Raw genomic sequence first — 12,031 nt, forward strand, 5'->3', positions numbered from 1 at the left:
AACAGCATGTAACATACCGAACAAAAGAGGCTTAGAATATATGATACAAGCCCTTCTCCATTTTACACATAATACTGCATTCAGAACATTTTCCCCACATTCACTTGCCTGATAATTTCCATGCTTTTTGTGATCTTCCACATAACATGAAAGCCACTTCTAGGAATCTAGAGGAAATCTAATGTTCATTTCAGTGCTAATTGCCTCCAGGGGAGGAGAAAAAAACAACTGTTAACCCAGAAAATTGCAGGAGTTTTCGCACTGTAATTTTCATGGACGAAATTTGAGAAGGCATTCCAGCATGCAGTTCTTTCCTACCATTTTCACTGGTGAATCATGGGGCAACAGAAGCACATAGGTGGTGGCAACATGCCTTATGGGTTACTGTGGGGGGAATGGTAGGGGAGTTGTCAAGCAGAGCAAGCAGGCATGTAAGCCCTAGTAAAAAAAAACAAAAAAACCCATGTAAATGTACAAGACTGTGCTCCCTTCCCTACCCTCTTGGAGCAACATAGTTTTTACATAAAAGGTCCTATGTTCAGCCCCCAACATCTCAAGGTAGGCCGGGGGGGGGGGAAGTCTTCTGTCAGAAACTCCAGAGAACCAGTCAGTGTAAACAATACTGAACTAGATGAACTAATGTACTTTCTCAGTTTAAGGCCGAGTAAACCCACTCATGGTTCAGTATGAGGTTGTAGCACAGGATCTGTGTGGAACGTTATGGAAGAAAAATGCAAATGAACGCCATCTAAAATGGCAAGCCACGTGTTGAGCGCTCTTCCATTCTGTAGTGAGGCCTGCAATTACATTGTGTCTCAGTGTCATCGCACTGTGTGAGTCCCCACCCCAGCCAATTTTATGGACTGAAGGCAGAGAAACAACTGACATAATGACATGAGTACAGACTATAAGCCATGCTACAATTTAGTAACTTCATATTGCAGTGTCCTAATTGGGAGAACGATCGAAATCCTGGTTTTTTAAAACAATGGCCTTGTATTTCTTTTGACATATACTTTTGCTTCCACTGAAAGATGGGTTGCTGCGAGACATGCAAAAGCAGCCTCTTTGTGGAGCAGAGTCACAAGAAAGGACCTGACCTGGTTCCGTAACCTGTTCTGTGATATCACCCTCTGATCTCATTTTACCGTTTGATTTATTTAGACATTGATGGAATGAATCAAAGGTGGAAGTGGATCAAAGGAATATGCTAGCAGGCCTTTTCCAGAATCTGGGGTTCTTAACTCATGTCTGTCTTCCCAGAAAAGAATCATTGGACCAGCAGCAGCACATTCAGACACTTGGCAAGAACTTGGCAAAGGGCCCACCACAAATCCATGATGCTGGGACAATCTCCCCTTTTCTCAGTGGGAGGAATGCAGAGTAACAGCATGCCAGACTGATACAGCATGGCAGAGATGTCTAGTGGAAGCACCCATTTTGTGATAGGAAGGGTACGACAAGGCAGCTGTCAAGGAATCTGCTCTTTAATCAGATCCCAAAAGGAGCAAGTAGATGGCAGAGGAGATAAGGGAGCCAGGATGAAAGCCACGGGCAACCTATGCTTAAGGTCCCACAAAGAACTGGCTGCCAGCTCTGAAGATTAGTTATATAAACATGATGGATGTGTTCTCAGGTCACTTTAAATGACCCAAAGTAGTAATAAAGAGGAAGTGGCATAAATATCCTGGAGTCTCTTGTACATTGTCATCTCAGCTTAGAAACCTAATATCCTCTCTATCAGGTGGGGAATTCCAGATCTAATGTGTCCCTCTCTATCCAGCCCTCAGGACTCTGTAATGGACCCTAGCCCCACTCTGCTTTCACCTGGCTGGAATAGGCACTTGGAGTGCAATAGTCCCTGTTACTCAGAAGATCAAGAGGATCAAGAGATGTGTGTGGTGGAAGTGTAGAAAGCTCCAACTTCAGCATGGTTGGAATGTAGCCAGCTGCAAGGTCATCTGTTGCTGTGTCCACCTTTGGCTGTGACCTTCGCCTATCTCTGGCATGGCATCCCCAGAAATTTGCCCACAAGCGAGAGCAGCCCTTGAGCTGAAAAAATAGTTTCCCACTCCCATGCTGTGCAAAGCAGCATTTCCAACATGTTTACACAGGGCCCCATGAGTCACATTGGGCTCCCATTAACTTTGCACACCCACCTTTCCAAAGCAGTCTCCTGTCCCAGGTTTTTGGGGGTTTTTTGGCTGTGCCTGGCTTCAGTATGACTTGTTTGAAACAATATTTTAGGATCAACTTTTGATAAGGTATGAACACAGCCTACTTAGCTTTTGGTATTCAGGTGCCTTTGGATGCAGGGATTACTGCATTTGTTTCCCCAATTCTGTGCTGGGTTCTAACTCCATTACAATGCATTACCTGATGTGTTACAGAACTGTGGCTTTTTTTAATCGATACACGGCCACATCAAACCAAATTTCATTCACACCATTGGCCGTGGAGATGCCATATAGGCCAATTAAACAACATATTGCCATTCAAATTGTGTAGGAAGGGGTGGGTTTCGTTTGTTTGTTACTATCCTCGTGTGTGTGTGTGTGTGTGTGTGTGTGTGTGTGTGTGTAATCTCTCAAACTCCCCTGTGATCCTCAGATGAAGGGTGGTATAGGAATTTAATGAACAACATAGTCAATAAATATGTGCAAATCCTCCATTGCCCATCGGTTAGCAATGAAATTTTGCAGGAAGAAAGACCTGTAAGTAAAAACTAGTTGAGTGGAGACCGTAACTTATGCCTCGGACAGGAAGGAAACCATACGCTGCTGCTGTTGCTTGTTTGTGGGAAAGCATCTTAAATGCTTCTTGCTGAGAAGTCTAGAATTACTTCTTGAAAAATACACTGATTGTACTCCACTGCCTGCATAGTGTTCAATTTGCCTCGCTGAAGGAACGATGTAGTTTAGGAGCCACCTGTTCCAGCCATTGATAAATTTTTGTTACCATTTTGAGTCCAAGGAAATTTAAAGTAGCCCGTTGTTTAGCAGAAATCTTAATCAGCCATAAAAATCCAGCTGTGTCCATTTAAAAATGCAGCTGAGTGATAGCCTCATAGACCTTGCAGGAAGATTTCATAGTCGATTTGTCTTTTTCTGCAGAATGATTGTGTCAGATTGGTGGTATTCTGTTCCCTGTCCTTGTATAAAGGGAACAGTGCAGTTTAGTAGTTAAGAGTGGTTGAAGAAGACTGGAACAGAAGTCATTTCAAATCCCCCCTCACTGATGAAACTCATTGGGTAATCCTAAGTCAGTCATTATTTGCTTCACATGGTGGTTGTGAAGATAAAATGGGGAGGGAAATGGTGTGTGCTACTCTTAGTGCTCAGAAAAATAAATACATATAAAAAAGCAAATACCTAATATGAAGACTTACATGCAGCACACATGCATGCCCACATAAGGAAATTAGATAATAATAAATTGGCATTTTAGCATGAGTTTGTGAATATGTGCTCTCTCTTCAGGCATTACGGGAGTGAAGACAGCTGGTGACCTCATGGAGGGAGCTTCCATAGTTAGAAAAGTTCCTGTGCAAAAATTCTTCTGTATCACTAGAGTAGCCAGGAGAATTTGTACCACCTCAGGTGTAGAGATAAACACATGATCCTGGTCAATCTAGTAGCACCTGAAGAGAACATGGTCATTCGAAGTTCCCGAGGCTTCAAAATGAGAATCCACACATGTATCGTACCTTAGTCATGGGATTCCCAGATGAATCTGTAACCCACTGAATACCATTCTGTTTGGAGAGGCAGGAAAGCTCTGCTTATCTCTGGGTTCTGTACTCTGTGGTGGGTCTTTTGCATCTCTTCACATCAGCAATTGTGCATGATGAACACATGTATGTGAATCCATTCTGTTTGAAATAATTGTGCTGGATTTTTGCTCATGTGTGCCATCTACTCATGCAAACAAATCTAAAGTGTGGGTTGCAGAGCAGGATCCTTTGGCCTACTGACTGTTGCTAGCAGGTGTAAAGGCAAAAAAGAAACTCACCTATGTTGACTGAAACTGTGATGGTACCCCAATGTACTTTCAAATCCTATATGATTTAGGCAAGTATGATTCCCCTCCCCTTATCCACATACTGTGCTCCTTTATGGCTTACTTTATCCCAGTAGTTCAAAAAATGCTAAAAAGAGAAATCTCCAAAGCTGCTTGTGCCTATCTATAAAAATCAACAGCAAGCTCCTGATTAACAAAGCATACCCTCCTTGCAGTTTGCGTCCTGTTAAAAAGAACAATAGGCTGTGATTGTGAGTGTGATTATCTGTGAATGTTGTTGCTTGGCAGCTGCAAATGTAAAAGCATGGTATGTCTAGGAGAAATAGCGTTTAGGACTGTTGTACCACAGTGAACTGTGAAAACTGAGTGTCCTGATGCTGATGAATGTAGAATTAGATAATTCTGAAAAGTGAAAAGTAGCAATACAGATTTTTTAAAAAGAAAAGAAAAACATTGCATTTGTACATAGCTAGACAACAAGAATTATCTGAGAATTAAAGCTGAGCAGGTTCTAGAGAATGACACATTTGTTGGAATAAAAGTATAGCATTTACGAAAGACGCAGTGTCAGATGTCATGATTTTGGACTGATAAACCGTGGTTTGTCTGACAGCAACCCATATGCCTCTTTCCCTCTTGGTTTTATATCCTGGTTCATAAGCAGGAAGGATATTACAGTTTCCAATACTGACATTACAAGAAACTGATTTAACAAATCATTACGGAAGACAGTACAAAACCATGTGCCCATGGGAGGAAAAAAAGGAGGGAAGCAAGGAGGGAGCATGAAGGCCTATGATTTATTTCCCCATCATTTATGGACCTGAGTTCATGACATTTTAACTGGGCCAGTTTTTGGATCCCTCAACCACAAATGCCACAAACTTGCCCGAAGAAGATTACATTGTCTCATATTATTTTATAACTGTATCAACCCTGCTGCTGAAATCAGTGAAGTGTCCATTACTTAATTTTGCCAGATCATGCCCAGTGTCATTTAGGACATAATTATTGTTTTCAGAGTCATGTTTAGAGTAGACTGTTCAAATACATGGGACTTAAGTAAGCAATGGGATATCAGCTTCTCTTGACTTCAGTGAGACTGCTCAGAGCATGACTGATGCTGCGATCCTAACAATGTCTACAGTGGCACCTCGGGTTAAGAACTTAATTCATTCTGGAGGTCCATTCTTAACCTGAAACTGTTCTTAACCTGAGATACCACTTTAGCTAATGGGGCCTCCCACTGTCGCTCGATTTCTGTTCTCAACCTGAAGCAAAGTTCTTAACCTGAGGTACTATTTCGGAGTTAGCTGAGTCTGTAACCAGAAGTGTCTGTAACCCGAGGTACCACTGTATTTGGAAGTCCTATTGAATTCAGTGGGGTAAGTGGGTTTAGTATTTCAGCCTTCATCCTGGTTCATCCCATTATTATGCCATCGGTATTCATGGGACTTTTCAGGGAAACATAAGCACTCTCACACATATGTCCTCATGCCAAAGCTTTACAGGATGGGGTGGGGATGGGGAGAGGACAGGTGTGAACAAGGGATAAAAGTGAGCAACTACAGGTGCTTTTCTTAGACTTCAGTGCAACTGGAAATGAGGACCAGAGGCTTATGCAAAAGTCACTCACTGTTATTTTTTGAATGCAAGTGAGACAGACAGTAGAATTGTTTTCAAGGTGAGAACCTAGTAAATTTGCTGGTACATGCCGCTTCTTTTTCTTTTTTTAAAAAAATCAGGTGTTATTATGCAAGGCAGAACATGCCATAAATGCTGGTAATGTCAAAGACAATTGTGTCAAGCAGTAAAACCCAAATGAACTTGCCGTGTCATGCACTAGCTCAATTTGGGAAAGGAAGAAACCTGACTTTGAAGGCATCTGAATCAATCCCCAGTTCAAATTAAATTTGGAATATCCTGTGAAGCTCCAGCATGTAACTCCATTTACAACCTGCACTTAAAGCTCAGGCAAATGTTTCATTTAGAAGAAATTGAGTGAGGATTACAGACCACAGAACATTTACAGTGCTATATTTTTGTCATTAAAGTCAAGTTACAGTCCTTTTGTCTTAATCCTGTGTGCCCTGGAGATGATTTAATTGATGGATTGATATTTTTATACCAGATTTTTTTTCCTTTCTTTTGTCTTTTTTTTAAAAAAAACCAATGGTGGTGTAGTGACCAAGACTAGTATACAGTTTTTAACATGTGAAAACAAGAAATTGTTGACATCGGTGGACAAATCACTGGTGATTCTGATTTAACAGAGAAAAACATGCATTAAATTATTAGGCTGTGTTGAGTTCCATTCACCATTGGCACATTTGGTTGCCAGAAAGGTATTTCTTTTCTTCCATTTTTTGCATGGAGCAAAGTAAGTGAAAGCATTCTGTTGAGCTTAGCCCTCACTCCCTTCTCCCACTTCACATCCCAACTCCTTTCTCTAATGCACACACAAAAAAATCTTTGTGCTTGGTTGGGCTTGTGTCATCATCTCATTAAAACGTTGCCATGCAAATGTATCATAAGTGTTGCCTGAAGATTTCTGTCTCATGCAAAATTTAGCTCAAATTCTTCTGGCATCAAATACTTTCTTATGCATAAACCTTCTGTTTGCTTTGCTGACGTTCCTCCTTAGTCGGCTCTCATGGTGATTCATTATCTCGTGATATAGATTTCCAAGTATCATCTTTGCATTGATTTTTATATCTTTAATAACCTCTCCACTGAAGATGGCTCCACTTGGTGTCATTGATCGCATCAAAAATTCAAGGCTTACAGAAATACTAGAGGGCTAATTGGTAGCAGAACATTTCAGACGTAATCTTAATGCAGTCTTAATCTTCTGCACTAAACCTACCTGAAGGTTTACTCATTGGGGCTAAAGGGAAAGTTTTGAGTATGCAACTGGAAATTACCTGGTGTTATGAAATGTAAGACACTTCAAAAATCCAGATAGCTGGGTTGGTATCATTAAAATTGTGTGTGTGTGTTGTGTTGTTTTGTTTTGTTTTGCATAAGCCTTTAAATCCTGGGTTATCATTGTCTTCCAGCCCTAAATCATTTGATTCCCTAGAACCATAAATGAATATACATCCGCTGTCAGGCAAAAGACAGTCTGGCTAAGTGTTCATTCAGAGGGTTAAATGTGCTCGTATGGATTGATATGTCTCCTAATTTTACCTGCACTAAACATATTCACTATCAGTAGTTCTAAAAGCCCATAGTGTGTTGTTTCCTTGTGCTTTGGAAGCTCCATATGAGTACCCACTGCTAGTGTTAGAACCTTGGCATTAAGTGTGGAAGTCTCTACCTGTCGGTGCTTGCGTTTGGGAACTTTGGTCTGATTTAGGTAGTGCTAAATGGGCAGCCATGATGGGAGTTGTAGTCCAACAACATCTGGAGGGCCACAGGTTAGTCCCCCATAGATTGATTCAGGTAGGTAGCTGTGTTGGTCTGACGCAGTTGAAATAAATAAAAAAATAAAAATTTGTCCAGTAGCATCTTAGAGACCAAGTAAGTTTGTTCTGGGTATAAGATTTCGTGTGCATGCACACGAAATCTTATACCAGGGGTTGGCGGCCTGCGACCCATGGGCCACAAGCAGCCCGTGTGGGTCGTTTAAATGGCCCCCAAGCCGCCCCCGAATTGAGCCGCTTGCTCAGCGAGTCCCTGCGTTCTGTGCTAAACTGGCGGAGCGGGGACTCGCTTCCGCGGCACCAGAAATCACATCTGTGTAGACACAGACACTGGAAAACGTGTCTGCGCATGTGTAGACGCCAAAAAACACATCTGCGCAGACGTGATCTGGCCCAAGGACCAATCTCCGCAGGAGTGAACCAGCCCAGGCAAGGTTAAGGTTGCGACCCCTGGCTTATACCCAGAACAAACTTGTTGGTAGCTAAGGTGCTACTGGACAATTTTTTAATTTTTTATTATAGATTTCATAGGTTTGTTACAACTCATAAACGTTTTCGACAGACTTTTAAGTCTTCCTCAACATATCCTTGCCAGGCAGATTTCAATCCTTTAGGCATATGTAGGTGATTCGGATGATCTACAAGATATTCATGAATATGCTGTCATGACCCTACGCAAACCCTCTCTATTTAATAGAGGTGGATTTTCAGCCCCCTACACATTTTCCTGTTTTACAGTAAATGCAACATATTTTGAACATCTCGGCAGCACTTCCCTGATTTAAACAGTCCAGGATTAAACACAGAATTGTTAAATGGTAATAAAATTTGTTGAAGCAAAATATGTCAAAAGAAACATAAAATAGCATTCTAAATAAGCATAATTACAATACCTTCTGTATCATTAAGGTTATGAGTCATAATTACTAGACTGTGTTTGGAGAGCTAAAGCAAGCCTGCTCCCCATTTATGGCAGAGCTGAGTAGGGAAAGGGGAAAGTCTCATTCCACACAACCTGAAATCCTTCAGTGACAAGCCTTCAGTGGAGACAAGCCTATGCAGGAGGCATTATGTCTCTGAATACCATGTGTTTGAAATCACCTGGAGAGGGGGACATTGCACTCGTGTCCTGCTTGTGGGCACCCCAAAGACATCTGGTTGGCCCCTGTGAGAACAGGATGTGGGAGTAGATGGGTCTTTGGCCTGATCCAGCAGGGATATTCTTTTGTCCTGGAGGTGATGGGATATATCCCCTTGGGTCTGCCTGCCACTGCAGCTGGCAGCTAGCTTCATACTAGTCTGCTGTGGCTGATGGTCCTCAAGCTTGCTGCATAGTTATGGAATGCTGCTGTTGAAAGTGGCCAGTGCCTCTCCAGCAGGTCTCTCCAGGCCCACCCATCCTCACTCTGATTAAGGCTTCTGTTGGGAGAATGTGGTGGCAGCCTCCTCCCACATCATTCCTCTCTTGGCTTGCTCAGGCAAAAAATCAGTCAAGTTAGAAGTGGCAGGGCAGGGCAACAGCAGCTGTTGTATGTTACATAGAGCAGCTGCATGAGAGGCAGGCTGCTGAGGGGTCTATAGGAGATGCTACAGAGATGTGGAAAGAGACCAGAGGGGAAGGAAAGGGTCTATATCTGAGAGAGAGAGAGAGAGAGAGAGAGAGAGAGAGAGAGAGAGAGAGAGGGTAGTAAAGAAAGTGGAGAGACTGCAAATCAAGGAAGAAAGAGTAAGGAACTAATTCTGGGCTGGTAAGCCCAGTAGCAAGCTAGCAAGAAAGAAGTTGGAAAATGTAGAAGAAGAAGAAGAAGAAGAAGAAGAAGAAGAAGAAGAAGAAGAAGAAGAAGAAGAGGAGGAGGAGGAGTTTGGATTTGATATCCCGCCTTTCACTCCCTTTAAGGAGTCTCAAAGCGGCTAACATTCTCCTTTCCCTTCCTCCCCCACAACAAGCACTCTGTGAGGTGAGTGGGGCTGAGAGACTTCAAAGAAGCGTGACTAGCCCAAGGTCACCCAGCAGCTGCATGTGGAGGAGTGGAGACGCGAACCCGGTTCCCCAGATTACAAGACTACCGCTCTTAACCACTACACCACACTGGCTCTAGATATAGCCACTGTGCTACAAGAGGTAGACAGAGGATCCAGTCATGGTAAGGGCTTCAAAACCCTAATAGTAAGAGTCCCACCAGGCCCTCTTTACATTTAAGAGAGCTCTGAAGAATCTCAAGTCCTTGCTAGCAAATTTTGACATGGCTGTTTCTAACAGTAAGACACTGTGGCTGATGTGATGCATGAAAAGCATGTCACACATGCTTCTGCAGAAGCATGATGTTGAGAGGCAGTGATAATCCTGAAATAGTGGAGGAAGAAGTGCCAGGAGTAGCAGCAGCATCAAGGTGAAAGCAGTCAGGAGGAGGAGGAGGAGGAGAGAAAGGTGAGGCGGGAAGGTGGTGGCAGCAATAATGACAGCAGCAAACCTCTTCATGTGGTGCACTGTGTTGTGCCATCCTTCCCCCAGCACTTCTCTGCTGTAATGCCCAGCTGGTGGACAGGCCGCCTGATTATATGCAGTAAACTTAATGGTGCCAACCTCATGTCATCACAGGAAGTCCAGAGTTAAGTTGGGGGTGCCAGCGACACCACATGCGAGGGTCCGAAGATCCAAACAGCACCACTACTGTAGCACTGCTTCCCTGCCACCACGGGCTGATAGGAAGCTGTCCTGAACAGCAGTAAGAGCAGCAGTGAGATATCATTAATGGTGGTGGAGGCAGTAGCAATATACCCTCTCTGGGTGCTGGAGCCAGGCCTGATCTAGCCACAATAGTTTTTATATCCAGTCAAGCATAAGGAGGAAAAGGGACCTGCCCAACCCATCTGTGCTTAAATATTTTTTTTTGTTTCAACAGCTCTCTCCCCCCCTCCCTCCCATTTTGCATCATTTGATTCTAAATCAGACCAGACTGAATGAAAACGAGGTCCTAATGAGAATGGCTCAGTAGCCTTCCACATGTTTAACAGAAAACAAGGTCTACGGTTACTTTTGTTGACCAGACCAGGGCAACAGCGCATATAGAAAAGGCATGAGTAATGTTATCCAAGTAGGAGGTGGTTCTTTCCAAATGAAGTCTGAATGGAATGAAAAGGTCCAAATGGGTTGCTTTGTGCCCTTCTTTTTGTCTCCTAAGACTTTTGTGAGGAGAGCTGTAGGGTGGAATGCCGAGACGTTCTATATAATACAATATGCATGTGTCAGGTGAGCCTGGTGTGCTCAGCTCATAAAAACAAAAGCAGGAGATTTATACAGATGTGTGGCAGCATCTGGAGAGGATTTAGGTGAGTGCACATCTGCACCTGGACATCAAATGTAAGCAGAGGAAAAGGGGTGGGGGGAACCCTCCTGTTTGCCCACAGCAGCAAGCTAAGAGGGGGTCTCTGAATGGTGCTGCCAGATCAAACATTATCCAGATGTCTCTTGCATTGTCTTCTTTTCTGCACAGGCTTTCCATTCCTTTTCTTTTAAAGAAAAAAGAAGTATTTTCATTTTCCTTAGGTATGGTAATTTTATATACATTGCGGGAGAGTGAATTAAATAAAGGGGAATTTGGAAACAGGCAAGCTACACTCGAAGTAAAACACTATAAAGAAAACATTATGTGTTAGGATGAATGGAAAGCACATTGTTGAATTTCCTATGTTCTTATCTTTGTATTATTAGTGTGGATGCATCCGAGATAGTAGTCTTACCTTTTAATTAAATGGTGCTGAAATGAAATAGGTTGTTGGATATAATTTACATTATTGCAGCATTTAGAAAGAATTCTCATGTTGTCTACCAGCTGTTATTTTAGTGGCCTTCCAGTTTTTGGAGATATCAACCACCCTTGCATGTTACTTTTAATTCAGTGTGATGGGTATCTAATGTTTCAGGATATGAGCACCAATTCCCCCTCCTTTACACACATGCACACAATTTTCATGAAAATTAGAGTTGTGTGTATTCTGCAGTGATTACCAAATTTTCAGTAAACAGCAAAGAGTATTGCAAAATCCTCTCTGGTAAAGTTGAGTGAAATCTGTGTGGACTACTTCTGATAAACTACTTTGTATAAATTTGTCAGAGATCTTTAGATTCAAACTCAAAGAGTGGATGCGTAAGGACAGGATGATTCTTCTGTGTGCAACATATATGTAACAACAGGTGGTGATAACACATGATGTAGGCATCTTTTTTACTGCCCTCCTATGAATTCCAGACTTGGCTCAATGAGCTTATACATCTGTGGATAAATTTAACTGCAAATCAGATTTATTGACTCAGGCTCCCTGATCTTCACTGCAGAAATATAGCAGCTCAGTGGTAACATTTTGGCATTCTGCTCACACTCAGAGGCATCTTCATTTTGAGTTATTCTATATGTACACAGAGGAAGAAACGGTCCTACATAACCCATACAAGATTCAAGTTCTGTAGCCTAGTCCTCATTGTTAACAGTCACTTTGTGTTTTGCACTGGATAGAAAAGTAACGTTAAAAATATTTGGAAGAAAATGTACAGCAAGCAACAGTTTTTACAAGCCTCTCACAGAAGT

This window comes from Podarcis bocagei (assembly GCF_964188305.1).
Source record: "Podarcis bocagei genome assembly, chromosome: 5".
Lineage (NCBI taxonomy): Eukaryota > Metazoa > Chordata > Lepidosauria > Squamata > Lacertidae > Podarcis > Podarcis bocagei.